The 17,018-nt window shown below is 40.0% G+C and overlaps 1 protein-coding gene across 1 annotated transcript in view; it reads right to left on the reverse strand.

The window, feature by feature from the left end:
* ROBO1 (roundabout guidance receptor 1) overlaps positions 1–11,936 on the reverse strand; it is a 740,954-nt gene extending 729,018 nt beyond the window's left edge. The window contains exon 1 of the mRNA XM_063347718.1: positions 11,723–11,936. The gene's annotated coding sequence lies outside the window, so the exon portion shown is untranslated. The remainder of the gene's footprint in view (positions 1–11,722) is intronic.
* Between the last annotated feature and the right edge of the window lie 5,082 nt (positions 11,937–17,018).

Below are 17,018 nucleotides of genomic sequence, written 5' to 3' on the forward strand. Positions count from 1 at the left end.
TTTGTACTGTTTCTACTGATCTAGAGAATCGAGATCATTGGCATTCCTTGATGATCTTTCTCTAGTGAATATATTCCTATTGACCTGGAGAAAACAAAATCAGGTTCTTTAGTTAAAAGTTGAAACCATGAAGATAATGTTTATTTACTGTGTTACTTCTATGTAAGGTAGTATGAAATTGTAACTTGATACGGAACTAGCTGAGAAAGGCACTAACACATTTCAAAACCATATGGTATTAGTAAAATACAGTGTGTCATTGAGCTGCACTAACATACATAGACATTTCTGAGCCTTTAATGCTTTGATAACCTTTAGTCTCCTAACCATCTAAGGAAAGCTATGGACAGATACTAGTAATGAGGGTGGTGAGAGTGGACTTCAGTGTCACAAATGAGTGTTCACCAAATGTTGTTGAGCCAGGCAAGCAATAGGCCTTCAGATTTACCTTTTCAAATTGTTTATGTATTATTCAAACATTTTTCATGGAAACCGTTGAAAATTGCTGGCAGGTAATAATGCAAGAGTACCTCCAGCTTTTTTTTTTTCTATTTAAATGCATGTTACATTTTATACATGAACTCTAAACAGGTGTATAATCTCCATTCTCATAGCAAACCTCCTCTATTCTTTTTCAGTAGCCTATTGCTATAAACAGAAATGCTATGTTTGAACAAAAATGACATTAACAGAAAGATGGATTATGTAATATTTGATATTGCATTTCCTGGGCTATTTTTTTAATTACACAGCATTTTCTCCTTAAGAGTCCTTCACTAGCTTCACTTTAATAGCACAAAGTTTTTATTTGCGTGTTCTCTTTCTTTTTTTTTTTTTTTCATCTGGAACAGAACACACTGAAGACAATTAGTATGGGCATTTCACTTCTCAACTACAGTCACTTAACCTTAGATGATTAGTACAAACCAATTAAAAAAATACTACTATTTGAAGCAGAGTCTCGGAGAAGGATGCCACATCTCTGCTACAGACACAGCATTAGCCGTCACACAGCCAGAATATTCCCTAGCACAAAGGAGTCTCAAAAGCAAAGCAGGGCAAAACAGGCACCTTACTCCTTGTTCTCCAGCAATGGCTGTAGCCAGCAGGTGGTCCAGATGGAGCAGCATTTCAGTTGTTTTAGCTGCCTACAGAAGCAGTCTTTATTCATTCAGTTTTCTGAGCCATTTAAAGAAGTTATGGATAGGAAGAAACTTATATCGCCAAGCTTACATATTTCCATTACTTTTCTCCAGAATTACTCATGAGAAGAGTATCTGTTCCACTAGAGGGAGGAGCAGGCTCAGGAACTGAATTTCCAACTAGTGTTCCAGTGCCACCTACAATAACAGCCTAATTTGTACGCGAAGGACGGTCTGTTGTCACAAAGAGCTGAAAGGATAAAACTGGAACATGAAGGTCCATTTATGCAAAAAAGTTTTATAACAACAACAAAAAAGTCAAAAGAGAAAGGAAGAATCTCACCTGAGGTATGTTTGATTTTCTGGTGTTGTTTCTGTTTTTCCTGAAAATGGGATGCGTTTTTAGTTACAAATTGTGTCTTACATATTATATCTAGATTTCTAGATCATGTTTTCCTTTGACACTGGGATAAAACTACCTGGAACAGAGCAGGAATTTGTAGCTTATTTCGTCTCTTGTAAAGGGTTTCACGTGGATGTTGTTTCTCATGCTTTCTGTCTTATCGCTTCTTATTGCTAAGATATGGTAAAAAGATACTATCGTCATCTGAAAACAGGTACATTTAAGAACTTATAGATTATTAATACCTTGCAAAGTATGAAGATATTAATATTTCTAATTCCAGTATTTTTCCCTGAAATATATTTGAGATAGAACAGACCTAGAGACTGCAAAGGGTCAATTTTTCCCTCAGAAAACTCAAGAACTAGAAAGCCCCCATGTCAGAGTTTCTATATGTGCACCTGCGTATAACTGTATGGCAACTCACTGAAATGAAAAGATTAAGGTCATTCACTACTGAAACTATTTTTAGTGACTTTGGTTGGGACAAGTCAAGTTAGTGTCACACAAAGGCAATGGGCTCTTTAGAACAGCTGTATCTTACGCAGACAAGCAAGGCTACAGGGAGAGGTGGCTTTAGTCCAACCTATCCATCTCACCTGCCAGAGAATAGCCGTACCAGAAAAGGAGGATGTTTATGGAAGAGCTAGAACCTAGCATGCATTCCTCTTCTCCTCACCCTCTGAAACATTGGGCAGACTGATGTACGATCTCCCCTTCAGGGCACCCTGTGATGGCATCCACACAAGTGACTTCTATACTATGCTGAGCGTAGTGGCAAGTTACTGCCTTCTGGATGGGTTTTACTTGCAGCTATCACATTTGAATCTTCTCTGTGATGACTGAGAGACAGTCTTAAAACCAACAAATCCCCTCTGTATTGTCTAATCAAACTAGACAAGACTCCAACAAAGAGGAGTGCTGTATTTGGAGAGGAAGGTGCAGTTTAATGTTGGTTCTTAACTCTTAAGCAATCGGTTTCATAGTGCTTTAGCATATACCCCTAGAAAGTCTTGTCTCTTACAGAGGTTGCACGTTAATTTTTACTGTAGCACATTCCAACAGGCCAGAAAGATGGAAACATTATATAAAGAGCTTGAAAAATTTTTAATTCTCCTGGGCCAAAGCCATTAAGTTCCCTAGATATGAAGACAAAAGCCTTGAACTTGATGGGATGCAGAGAGTAGGGTCAATATACCTGTGGTAGCACCATCAGGAAACATGCTACATGATTTTATATTACATAGTGTTTTCTAAATATTTAGGCTTTCATGCTTCTCATTACTGTAGATCAGCCAAGAATCAATGAACATCTGAGTAACTGAGGTCAGCTGAAGTGTTCCTGCCTTCCCAGAGATGTGTGAGGGTTTGAACAATTCTCCCAAGCAACGTGTTATAATAGAGTTAAAATAAGACCAGAAAGAGTTTTACAGTCATCTACGATCATCTTAGCAGAACAGGGCAGTACTGTCTTGCACCAAACTGCAATAAATGTTTAGTGGTTGCCATTATTATAGGTTATTCCTAACACCAGCATAAGAAGACGCGTGCAGTCTGAGATTAGAAATGCAGTGTAGAGTCATATAGAGGTCAATGAGAATAAATTTGGATTATTCCATTATTCATAAAGCATACCAATTCTCTTTCTGAATGGCTTGATCTGTGATAATAATAAGCAAATAAGCAGAAAAGCTGCAGGATTCACAATTGGATCCTGTTATCAGGAAAACAACATTCTGAATAATATCATCTACCTATGGCTGGGCTCTCTCCGGATCAATGCAAGGTTAAGGCCACTGCCTCTTTTGATCTCTGCTGATTAGCACAGAACTTGAGGTCTCATTAGTCAGAGTCGGGTGACGCTGGCCATATAGGGTACTTTAGCAACAGTAGATTATGAACCTTGCAAAAAGCATCACACTAAAATAGATGTATTTTGCTTTACAGTATTCTGCATACCTTGACATAGAACAAGATCAGTTTCATCTGTTTCATCTTTTAAAGTGCTGCTTACTGCTGCGAGTTGCATAAAGTGAAATAATTTCATTGCCATGAAATCAATGGGAATAGGTACAAAAGACTTAGTGTATTTGCACTTAAAGCTATTTATTGCATGAAACAAATGCATACCCATTATGACTTGTCCTAAAATAACCAAGGAGGGGCTGCTAAGATTTTCTACCAGGGAAAAATCAGGGAGCTGCTTTGAGCCTACGGGCAAATTAGGCACTTTCCCCATACAAATATATATCGGTGAGCTCAGGTAATAAACAAGAGATTTACTGTAATGTCAGTAGAAATCTAGTCTAGCAGATCTGAGATAACCATTCCTGAAAAACAGGTTGCAGTATTTAAATTAACAACATTTAAAATAAAATCTCTACAGAAATACAGTTGTGAGCTATGTTGCCAATGTGAATGGAAAGTTGCGTAGTTGCAAATCGTCTCTCTCACACATGACATTAAGGAATAATATTGAGAGAGGAGTTATGGCCCCTAGAGAAAATCATTCAGACCACCTACTTCAAAATTCTCCTACCAAAGATTTTGGGAGAATTATTACTTATTGGAAAAAGTTCACAATCAGGATGGTTGCTCATATTATGGACATAATGTGAGAAATTAAAAAGCAAAATAATGAAGTCACACATTGACAATATAAATGCAAACAAAAGCAAAAATATTTTAATTACATAAGCCACTGGTAGAAACACAACAACACCCTCCAATCAAGTAAGGCTGAACGTAGATGTTGTTTAAGTATGGCAAGGCATGAAAATGCCTGCCCTTCTCTCAGCCATTTATGCTTAGTACATTTTAGTATTTGTTACCAGAAATTTTAAGATAAAAAACCCCACTATCTCAAAACATGTCCCAGAGCTAAACTTTGTACCTAAGACCTTACACATACATTTCAAGATTGAAAGTTTTGTATTTCTCAAAGTTAAAATGCTATGGATAGAGCTCTGTTCATTTGATTAAAGTATTTTTTTGAACTTTTTCAACTGAGATAATGCTTCAAGGTAAAGAAATACCACTTATTCTACACATTGTTCAGGAGCTAGGAAATTAAAATCCTGCTTTTGGGTAATGTGTCAAAGACAACTCAAATGATAAAATACTCTTCATTCCACCATGACTGTAAAATTTTGAAAAATGTACTTTTTTTACCCTCAAAAGAGAAGAGGAATGCTTCTTGTTTTTACTTGACATCCAGTCATTATCGTTATTTAAATATGTATTTTTCATGTTGATCCTCTCCCTACTATGACTGTTTTCCGTAATGAGATTTACTAATGCACAGAGCCTGTGGGTTACTCCAAAATATGTTTCAGCGAACAAAGATAAAATTAACTTGCAGTGTCAAATCTCCATGCAAGACGAAGCATATTTGGACCCTGTAATTCCCTCTGCCATACTTGCCATTCTCTCATTCCACTCCTATTTCACTCAGAGGAAGCGTTCCTATATTTTCATAACAGTAGATAGATAGTTCAAAAGTGTGCTTTGCTTCCATCCATATACAGCACACCCAATCTAAAAGAAATTATTGGAAAGAGTTCTTTCAGTGCTTCATTTCAATGCCATAGGCAGTCAAACTTGATTACAATACCGTGATATAAGAAAGAGCAATATTTTCAATAACAGCTTCTTAATTTTAAGAACGTTCAGAAGTGCTATTAGCCAAAAATACTTAGCTGCACCAGGGGGCTTATGTGGGGACTGAAGTCAGCTTTATTTTATTCAAATATTTCAGTTAGAATTGTCTTTAGTCCTATCTGCCTGCAAACAATTTGTTTAATTTTCCTGTTTGATTTTTAACACAGAAAGGATTATTTTTTTTTTTTTTTCCAATCGTCAGCTGTGAAAACTCAAACATGAGCTCAAAGAGTCAAGTCATTTCCCTAAATGCATTTATCATTATTAAAATTCTTGACACAACTGGAGCGGATTAGAGGCATAAACTTGCAGAATAATATATCTGAGTCACAACTACTACTGGCGATAAATAAGAGTGAAAGAAAAACATTTGACTTTCAGTTATTAAGCTGGGTGTGGCAGCACTTGCAGTTAGAAAGAGTATAGTAAATTTGGAAAGTCTTGTAAGTAATTAAAATGAGTTTACAACTCTTTTGTCCAGCTGTTCTTTGTAAAATCCTGCTCTGAAGTCTTTGTGTTCCTGGAACAAGGGCAAGTTGCAAACACTGCTGCCATTATTTTACCTTTCCATATTTGCCAAGGGTCGCACCATATGCAGTGGAACTCCTCCTGAAGGTTAAGCGATCTGTTCTTAGGTGTATATTCTTTTGGATGATCACTTTACCTTTCATGTTTAGTGTTTTCATGGTTTCTGATATGAAATTATTATGAGCGTGGAAGTCTTAATGAAGACTGTAATGAAATTCCTCAAGCCTTGTTTTTTTCTACAATGTACTGCTGGACACTAAATGCGATTTCCAGCAACTTAGCGCATGCATGTTCACCACCAACATCTTGCGTTAATAAAGTTTTTTTCCATTACCTTTCTACAGTTGCCTTTTAGAAGGAAAAAAAAAGCTAGAAGAACAATAAAATAAAATAAAATGAGTATTTAATTGACTATCATGTCTGAGGTCAAACAGGCACATAAAATACTAGAAGCATTAAAGTGTGATATATTAGATTACATATTCAAATATGGTTCTTTTTTAATATATATTCACCACTATAGCAAACTTGCTAGTGCGAAAAGTTGCCATTGTTGGCAACTGAATCCTAGTTTACCAGATGAGTTGAATTCTTCCCTGTGCTATTTTTAGGAGTGGAACAGATTTATTGTTCCGGGGAGTAACAGAGATACACGCTTGAGTTCGCTCTTCGTGCCCCCCATGCAACTGTTTCTTCTCCCAGGCAGGGGCTCCAAGAAGGAAATCCAGAGCATGCAACAGAATTTGCTCAGAATTATTTCCCCTAAATTGATGAAAGTGATATAGAAAAAGCCAAATTCTAACTGCTACTTAAGGTGTTTCTTCAGCCTGAAAATTTCTCTGGAGACATGGGGATGATGCAGAACTTCCCGAACTAGGGAAGTTGGATTAACCCCACAGCAATATAGAAACAAGATGGAAGGTCTTTCAAACTCAGTGGCACTCCTTGGTTGGAAGGAAACCCTATGCTTCAAGCGAGGTGAAGATCCAGGCAGCATGAATTACAATACAAACCATGGCAGCTACTGTACTTCAAAAAAACTGAGGACAAAAAGAAGGAATACTATATTGTTCAGGAATTACTTCATTCGGAAGTAAGATACCTCAATTCCAGCTACACTCCTGCCCAAAATTCAGGTCTCATAGCTCTGGTCTTCCCAGTAGAGTTACCTCCTCAGCCCCAACTTAAGATGTTCTATGTTATGGTTGAAGGTCTTCAAGGAATATGGGCAAGTGACATCTGCCATCCCTATTGGGTCAGGCTGCAAGGAGAAAGGGATGACATATGGGGCCAAAATAGCATGTAAGAAAAGTCCGTGACCTAGGAACTTGAGCACTTGTCTGAAGATAAGACTTTCTGGACTCTGGATGCTACTCCTTAGATGAATTTTGAACACTATAACCACACAGTATTAGTCTGAAGCCAGCCGTATTATAGAGAAGTCAGACCAGAGTTAGCAATATCTCTCCTAGGTTGGGGACTACCAGTAGGCTACCAAGTCACACTGCTGTTCCCTGACAACTCATTTTTTCTCTCCTGCCACACTCATTTTGTTGGTGTGAGGATTAACTTACATGGACCCTGAGGAGCAGTAGGTGGGTGGAGTAGGGAAAGAGGATAAACACTGTACTAACAGAAGAGAAAGCCAAAGGATGCCTGGGGAAACAAATTTACCATATGAAAACGTGAGAAACTCTCATGACGTAGCAGACCTGGAGCACAGACCTGGAAATGGCTAAGGAAAGACAGATGATACAGGACTGGAAACAAACACGCCCTTATGGAAGTTACACAGAGGTGACCAGAAAGGACAGGAGGCTGATACACACTAGGACCTCAAGATGGACAAGGACAGATTAATGAGTGGAGAAGTTCAGAGGACAGAGGGAGTTAATTGAGGGAAAGGATTGATGTGTTTGGCAGACTATAAATTGGTGGTGGTGAGAGATAACTGATGGGACTGATGATTTGAGGATGGGTAGGAAATGAAAGATTTATGGACTGAGCAGTTTAGACAGATAGAATATTACAGGTGAAACATGGGACATCTGTTAAGTTTCTTGTAGATTGGAGGAAATATTTCATTATGCCCTCCCTGTGTGCTGAGTAAGGACTACTTGAGTCTTCAGAAACCTTACGGTGCTACTGCATGTTTAACTTACATGCTCAAGGTGTGTATACTTGCCTTACAACTCTTTCAAGGGTTACATTATAGAATGTTTCTCCCCATATTTGTATTGTGTGATGTATCACTTTGATGAGCAAAGAATTTTGAAGTTGTGTAAGCTTTTCTTGAAGAGGCCATTTTCCCTATAATATAGGCAAATAGGTGTGCAAATCCACTCAAATTAGTTGAGTTACAGTATTATGGAGCACAGAAATAGATGGAAAAAATATCAGACCACAGGATGCTTCTGAACCTAGAACCAAGTGCAGAACCTGTAATTCCATAGCGCTTGACTAATACATGTAAAAATAAAGTGGTCACCAATAATGTTACCAAAAAACTTTAGTCTTGATCTGCAATTATTCTAGTATTTTCTTCAACAGAAGAGATCAAAGCACTTAAAGTTCCTGATCTTGTGTGTTAACAAAGATGTAGCTGGGAAAGTAACAAGGACATACAGAAACATATTAGTACAAGGATATACAATATATATATTAAAAAGTATGATAATTAACATTTTAAGGCACAGAAGGGGCTATCTGGAGAAGATATACTAGTGGAAAAATTAAAATTTAAGCCCACTTTATTTAATTTTTTCACCTCTTTTTCAAGCACAGATTTGTAGCCCCCGCTGGACTAACACATTACACATATAACTTCTGTCACCTGCTACCTGCGAGTCCAGGCCTGGCTCTAAGCAAAGCAACAAGAGATTGCTAAATGTTTCTGAGGACACAGAACACACTTAAAAGGGCAAGTGTAAAAATTTGAGCAAATAAATTCATACAGTTTCCCAATCATTTTCATATTTTGGCCTAAGGACTCCTTTGCTGATTCCACCCCAGGAGGATCACAGCCTATGGAATTTCTCTCACATAAATGGTCAAGAAAACATAAAACCCTCCCTTCCTCACACTTTCTTCTTTAATTATTACACATTTACCTGTTGAACCAAATAAGTTTGCTAAATTTATACCTAGCCATATGCCACAACAAACAAGTCAGGGAAACCCAGATGGAAGAAGAGGCTTCTCCACGCTCGGTTCTATTTAATACTTTACACAGGAAAGGAAAATATATTGCATTTGCTCATTACATTGAGATTTCCCATGGTTTCCTCAAAAAAATAAAATATCTAAGCCTCCTGTGACTAACACACATCCCCCTATTGCTGAGGCTGAAGTTCAGATGTGGCACATATGTCTTGAAAAGTTACTTGAAGAAGTACTTTGTATATATACTTTTCATGTGCATTGTGTTGGTTATTATGGTCCAAATCCAGTTACAGCAAAAGACAATATGAAAAGTCCACAAAGTGGGGAAAAAAAAAAAAAGAAAAAAAAAAAGAAGATAAAACACAGGAATAACCTCAAAGGAAAGCAACAGAACTCAAATAACCTTCCCTCTTGTTAGGAATTTAGTTCTCTTTAAAATCCTATTGGAAGACTACGTCTAATAAACCTTTTTTTTACACCTTGGTGAAGACTCTTGCAGACACCTCATTGCAAAATTGATTGAGCCCTCCTCATTTCTCCAGTATTCAACTGGTCAATATTCAATACTGAGGATTCAGTATTACCAAGGAAAGCAAGATATAAGGACTGAAATTTCTTCTCACTGACTACAAAGTCGATCAACAACAACCAAGCTCTTTCACATGGCCACAATGGCATCCTTTGTTTTTATGAGGATTCTTACAGAATCAGTGCAGCTTCTGGGCAAGTGTCAGTCATGGTACCAAAAATGCTTGCAGAAGTCTGTTATTGTAGGGGCTTGGGACACAATTGCTATACAATTTGCAATCAAATTACCAAAAACTAGGTCTCTTGCCACACTGTTACAGCCTGTTTATGCCAGTGTAATGCCCCAGAACTTAGAGCAGTGTAAAATGTAAGTAGAAAACATGCACGCAGACAAATTTAAAATGAATAAAGGAAAGAAGCACATAGAAAAGAGCTAGACATGAGGTTTAGAGATTGGTCTTTTTACTCTGTAATATAACAGGACATTCTTAACCTGTTTTATCTTCAAACTGCATCCAACAAAGGCTTCTTTTTCCTTTAATGAAAAGCATGAACTTCAGTTTATTAAGAAGCCTTCTCAAATGCCAGTTCTTGCCTATCAGTTGAACCTTAACACGTATCCACAGCACAAGGATTAGAGATATCTATGGTCTAGGATTAGATAACTGTCCCTTCTATCCACACATCTGTGAAACAGGTATGTCACAAAACGTGTTCCCCCCCCCCAAAAAAAAATCCTCTAAAGTTCTTCAATGTACTCAGGGTAATCAGCAACTTAAGATTTCTTTTTGTAACTAAAATGTGAAATAAGAGCAAGTGATATTAAAACTAAAAACATCTTAAACCCTTAAAAAATCTATTTTTGAATCATCGATCATTAACTAACAACACATCCCAGTAGACACTGAGAAAAAAGATTAACCTACGACACCTTACCAAAAAAAGAGATATAGATCCTGAGCATGTTTTAAAGGTAAACATACACATGCAAAAAGTAGGATGCAATTAAGTGGTGTTTTGCATTTCTCCCTCTGCATTCCTTTTTTTTTTTTTTTTTTTTTTAAATACCTTCACACTCAGGTGCGGCAGCACTCCTGCTGCCCGCCCAGCACGGAAAGAGCCGGTTGTGGCTACCCCTCCCGCATGGCCAAAACTCGCGGGGCATTAGCCAGGTGGCCTAGAGGACCCTCCCGCCCCGCCGCCCTCCACGGCGGGCCGTGCCCTGCGCGGGGGCGGCAGCGTTGCGCGGGGCTCCGGCTGCCCCTTCGCGCGGCAGCGCGCAGCGCCGCGCACCCTCGGCGGGGGCGCTGCCCCGCGGGGCGGGGGCGGTGCGCGTTTGCAGCATTGCAGCAGCAGCTGCTGCAGCCGAGCTGGAGACCTGCCTCCCTCCTCCTCCTCCTCCTCCTCCTCCTCCAGCCCCGCCGCGCCGGGGACCCTCCATTGTGCGGGGAGGCGGCCGCACACCCGCGGGTTGCGCCCTTGCGGAGAGGGACGGCTCCGCTCCGCCGCTCTCCGCCCCCATCCAAGTCCTGGCGGGTGCCCTATCACAACCCCGCTCCTGTGCTGCCGCTTTCCATTTCTAAAGATATTTATACACCTATGTATATATACACACACACACACACATATGCACAATATTTCCCCCCCTGCCGCTGAATTTCGGTCTCCGCCCGCCCGCCCCGGCGGGGATCGGGCGCCGGCGGGGGGAGAGGAGGGCGCTTCCCCCGGGCAGGGCTGCTCCCCGGCGGCCGCATCCCCGCGGGAAGGGAAAAGGTGAAAGCAAGCGCGGCGAAAACAAAGCCGGCGCCACTCTCCTCAGCCGCCCGGCTGCGGGGACCGCCCCGCCAGAAGTTGGGGCGCGGATCCACCCCCCTTCCCTCCCCCCTTCCGCGGCCGCAGGCCAGCCCGAAAGACACCCCGAGACCGCCCCAGGGGCCGGCGGGCACAGCCGGGGATACCGGCTGCGCAGCGGCAAAACTTCTTTGTTAATAACGACCGAGCCAAAGGGCGGTAATAAAGCGGAGGGGGACGGACGCACAGACGCCGTCCCGCGGAAGCCCCGGCAACTTTACAGACAATAAACACGCCTCCGGTACCGGCATCGAAACTTGTTGGGCCGCTCCCGCCGCGACCCCCGCGCACCAGCTACTTTCGCGTCCCCCTTCTCCCGCCGTGACCTCTCCCGGCGCCTGCGGGAAACTGTTGCCTCGCCCGCAGCCGCTGCCCGGTCCCGATGGAGCGGGGAGCTGCCGGCCAGACCCCTCGCACCGGTCGCTGCTTCGGTAGTTGTGGAACTTACCCTCCGAGATGAGAAGGCTCTCAGAAAACTAGCGGTTCCATCGTCCAGACAGTCCTTCGCAACTTTCCTTGCATAGAGCGGGGATATATCTCTATGTATCTGTACGGAGAGAGGGAGAGCGCCTAAGACGACCAGCTGTTCAGGAGACTTTTGACTAAAAGCGGGGAATGAAACCGGATTCTTCCCCAGTATCAGGACCCTGGAAAAACACAACAAAATCAAATCCTTCTTCAGAAGGGAATTCTTTCAGACCCGTTATCTGTATTACTATTAATGCGCAGAGCGGGAGGCATCGCATACAAATAGATCCGAGTAGCGGCGTCTATTGGTGGCTGCGCGGGGCCCCCGGGTCCTACTGCTCCGGCGCCGGCAAACTACAAAGCCGAGCAGCAGCCGGCGGCTCCGGAGAGGGCACGGGCTGGGGGAACCGGGGGGCGAGGGAGAGAGAGGAGGGAAGGGGGGGGTGGTGTGGGGGGTGTGGGGATGACGGCTGCAGGGGCCGGGTCCCGGTTAATTGATTCGTTACCTCGGGTATTGTAATACATGTTGCAATGTTTAAGCGGGAGAAAGCCACATTATAAACGGATGTCAATGCAAGCTCCCCTTTCATAGCTGCTCTTGCAGGGCTATTGTGCGGTCTAGTGTGAGAAATGCTTCTGATTTTTAAAAACAGGGCTTTATTTGTCTACAGCTTTCTTTTTTTTTTTTTCTCTGCACTGTCAAAATTATCCGTCAGATTCCCTGATAATTACATAGTTACTTCAGTAATCAATTATTCATCGAATTTCACTTACCTATGCTTATTCTTTCTCAAGTTGTGGCTTTCCAAGGGCACATCTGCTCCTCTGTGCAAAGAGGGTGAACAAACATTCTTAAAAATTAAGCCACTTATTCCTAATTAAAAGAGAAAAAGTAAAAAAAAATAATTATCAGGGTAAGTTTTCTCCATTACAGAATACAAAGACAGCCAATTTGCAGTATTTTAATTATGGCCCTTACTGAATGTAAGAAATCATTGGACTGAAAGAAAATACCCCATTTGAAAATTCAGGCAGTGAAAAGAACAAAAACCAGATGCAGCGTTTATGTATTGTCTGCTGAATGGAGAGTAAATGTGAGGTAATGATGACATAGGTTAACATAACTGAGAACTGAAAACAATGTAAGCGCTTACATGTATAAGCAAGAGTATCACACACAGCTAAGCTTCTATTACTGTCTTGTTGATAATATACATTATATAATAAGCATACATCTAGATAATAAACATTAATAGGCTTAAAATTGTAAGTATTTAATGAGGTCTTCTAAGTATTAAGTATTTAATGAGGTCTATTTAAGTGTATGAAAATTATCTAGAAATAAAGCCTGTAGTATATTTTAATGCACACTGCAGTTAAAGGTCTAAACGCGCTCAATTGCCCTACATAGAAGAATATAAATCAGTGACAAGGGGACTTTGTTCAAGAGGTCCTGTGTGTAGGGTATTGATAATATGGCAAGGTCCTTACACTTTACACTCCAGTTGCAAGCTACCAATGTCAATTATTACAAATACTATTGAAAAGTCATACCACAGTAGCAGGTTACTTGCTACTAGACCATTATTTCACCACGTACATAGGTAGAAAGAGACAAAATAAGTTTACAACAAAACATGGAGAAAAATATAGTGTTTAAACAACTCTTGCACTCTGAGAATCAACAGTAGTAGCTGAACCATTCTTTGAATGAAGTACTCCTCTTACCTTGGAGGAGAGCAACAGAGAGGGCAGGAGGAAGCCAGCATTTCTGTGCATCAGAAGCCTCTGACAGGTGAAACACTACAGTAGGAGTTCAAAGTCAGGTCTTCGGTGCTGCATTTCAGACCTACCTTACTGCTTGCATCTTCAAGACCTTTTGCATCTTGCTGGAAGATTCCAACTCTTTGTTCTTTGAATTCTGTTGCTGCTTTGGTTTGGGTATTTCATCCCTTAGATAACAAGTATACCCCAAAACAGTAGCATTTCTGTTGTCAGAGGAGGTATACTACAACAATTAACAAAATTCTTCTATGAATACACTCTTCAGTTATCTCTGTAGTTACACATACACTTTTTTTTCTTTTTAAATAGAAGAAATGTAAGTTTCAGTTGTGTTACTTTGACAACACAGGAGTATTACACTAGTAAATACAAGTTGTAAAGGAAAGATATTGTAGTTGTTTCCAGTTTAACCCAAATTTTGTTTCACTGTTTAGTTTTTGTTTCTCTTTAGATGTATTTTAAGACAAATTCCACTTACCTGAGTGTTCAGGATATACTTCTTATAGCTTGTTACTTCCATGGGCCTCACACTTCCCATCATACCACAAGGAGATTCCTGATTAATATCAATCTAAAAGAGAACAAGCTCATGCCTATTGTACTTAACAAAATAATATAAAATCCTTGGCATCATCTGCAAACTTAACAAAAGTAGTAGATTAGTATAAGTGCAAATTAAGGAAGCAATAACCAACACCATCGCAATTAAGAAATTACCCTGTGAAGGAGAGAAATTGCCACGTCCATTGTAGAGCCTACAGAGATTAATGAAATATGGCTGTGAAACTGTTCTAATAGATAAATTGGGTGGGTGGTTAAACATCTGAGCAAAGATGATTACTTTGTAGTGAAACAAAACAAAGAGGAATAAATCACAAAGCTGCTCTATTACCACAATTAAAATGCAATTGCTTGATCAATTATCACTCTAGCTAATAGCTTGACGGAGGACAAGCAAATAAATAAAACATTATGCTAACCAAAATTCTTTGAAGAGTAATAATAATATCTGTATACATATATGTTCCTTATTAGTATGCATTTATGCCTAATATGTGGGTAGTGCATTGCATAACATAAGCAAGGCTATATATAATGTGTTTAGCTATTTATTTGTAGTATACAAGTAAATATCAATGATACATAATCACGGTGATGCATGCAGTGGGGAAATAATAGCTAACACATGTTTAGGTTACTGGTATAACACATTTAAATGTTTTCTAGATCTCTAAGAATCTCCTTGTTTCACATACTTACCCGCCAAAGGTGGTTGGAATAGTTTCCCCTTGGAGTAGTTTCCTAGGTCAGTATATGTCATGACACGTGCCGATTTCCAACTTGCCCTTGGAAAGTGATGGCCACTTACAGGAGTTCATGTGGACATGGAGCATTTTAAGGCGGTAGTAAAGCAAACCACGACTGTCATATATCAGCATTACATTTTTATACTAGTAATCAGCAAAGCGTGCATTCCTATATAGGAAGGTAAGTGGCAACATATATGTCTCTATGAAATAATAACTAGTGTATAAAGTCAAAGAATTTTCTTATCTGTAGTACGAGCACCCTGTGATAACCTGATCCAAAATCAGTGGCAATGAGCAGACTTGATCTAAAGTCCTGCTCAAACAGTGTCTTATTTCAACTATGTAAATATTCACATAGTATAGTTTGAATATGTAAGGAACAAATTGTAATGATTATTCAGTGTGGAAAAAATGATATGTGTTTATAGTGCCTAATAGCAATGTGGATTCTGTCAAAAGGTGAATAAAATTTGAGAATAAACTTAGGCTCGTGGTGAGCTTCAGTGAGCTTCTCGTGTATCAAAATGCAAATAAAGGAGAAGTAGTGCGTACATCCAGTTGTAGAGAGCTATGCCTAGGATTTCTTTTTAACATTTTAATGCTTTGTCTTATGCAAAAAGATTACACATGTTTGACATTCTTATTTTGCCTTTCCCAGGGCAAGCATAATTGGAAAACGTACAAGTTTGAACATATTTAGTGAGCAGTAAATATGTAGGTATTGCTGTAGTGTACTAATGAAACAGCAGATTTTGTGCTCTTGCAAAAGTAGCATGAAGCTTCACTATATCTCTTGTATTCTGCAGGTAGTGTCCATATTAAACCTTATGTACTTGCAGTTAATTTTTGTCCTTGCTTATCTGCGTTTGATAGGCTATTTGAAGAAAAGTCTGAGAGACTACTGCCATTTCACCACTTCTGGATCAAACAGTTTAAAAATGTGCAGTCCTCCCTTCCACCATTCATAAAAGCAAGAGATGCCGCCTTACCACGAGAAAGAACATATTTATGAAGGCAGAAATTCAATGTAGGGAAGTTTTGCAAGGAACACAGTAGAATGTTCTCTGAAGAACAACACCTGAGTGTGAAACTGGGTTTTAAAGTTCTGCTAGAATAATGGGCTGGACCTTTCTCAAGCACCCTTTACTACCCAACATCCAGTACATCTAGTAATGAGTTGTCAGAAAGTGTAGGAAGAAAATAATGGGTATGGAGAAAGGAAAATTAAGAAAGACTGAAATAAAACTTCAAAAAGGCTCTGAAGAGTAACAGTACAAAACTACTTGTATACACAAATAATACTATATTGAACACAAACACTGCTCTATCACTAAGAGTATACAATAATAAAGAATAACAAGCTTTCTTATCATAGAGGTATAAGACAAAGGTAGGATTGAATAATGTGTTCATACAACTCAAGCTGGCAGTTACCTTTGTTGCAGTGCATGAAGGACTGTAATTGAAGAGGAACAGTCATTCTGCACGCTGTTCCCCACTCTTCCCTTATGCAGTCATGTACTTAGCCTTCTGTGCAATCATTTTATTCCAAACCCCAAGACATTTTCAGTCTGTTGTCAACAGGTAGGAATAGTTGTGGATCACAACTCCACTGGCTCTCAGCTGTTACCTTTTTTTTTTTTTTTTCAGATGCTGCTATTGGACTTGCAGTTAGTAAAGAGACGGGGTACTTTCCAGTAGATGGATGACATTGCTTTGCCCATCCATACAGTACAGTCACATTCATGTTTAAGAATGTTTTGGATGCAACTGGGAGTGAGAGAGGAAAGCGTTTTGGCTGAAACTCGTTCGTGAGGAGGCTGAGGAAATGCAGTTAACTGGAGGGGAACCTTTAGCTCCATAGACATCCTCTGAAACACCAAAGCAGCAGCATCTGAAGGGGATTTGAGCTCCTATGTAGTACATATGCTGGTCCCACTGCACAGGTAACATGAAGTCACTTGGTATATGCACACCAGTGTGACTCTACAAACCCAGTGTGCATGCACAGCAGGTCTGATGTATCTGTCAGTGGCACTGGCGTGTTTATGCTTTGACATGGCCCTGGACCAAAGTCTGCAATTTCAGGATCTCTATTCTTCTTTTTGCTCCTGGAATAACTAACTTGTAGCAGGGCCAAACACATGAAGACTTGAAGCACAGGAAAATGGGATTTCTGCA

This window comes from Chroicocephalus ridibundus, chromosome 1 (genome assembly GCF_963924245.1).
Source record: "Chroicocephalus ridibundus chromosome 1, bChrRid1.1, whole genome shotgun sequence".
NCBI classification, from domain to species: Eukaryota; Metazoa; Chordata; class Aves; order Charadriiformes; family Laridae; genus Chroicocephalus; species Chroicocephalus ridibundus.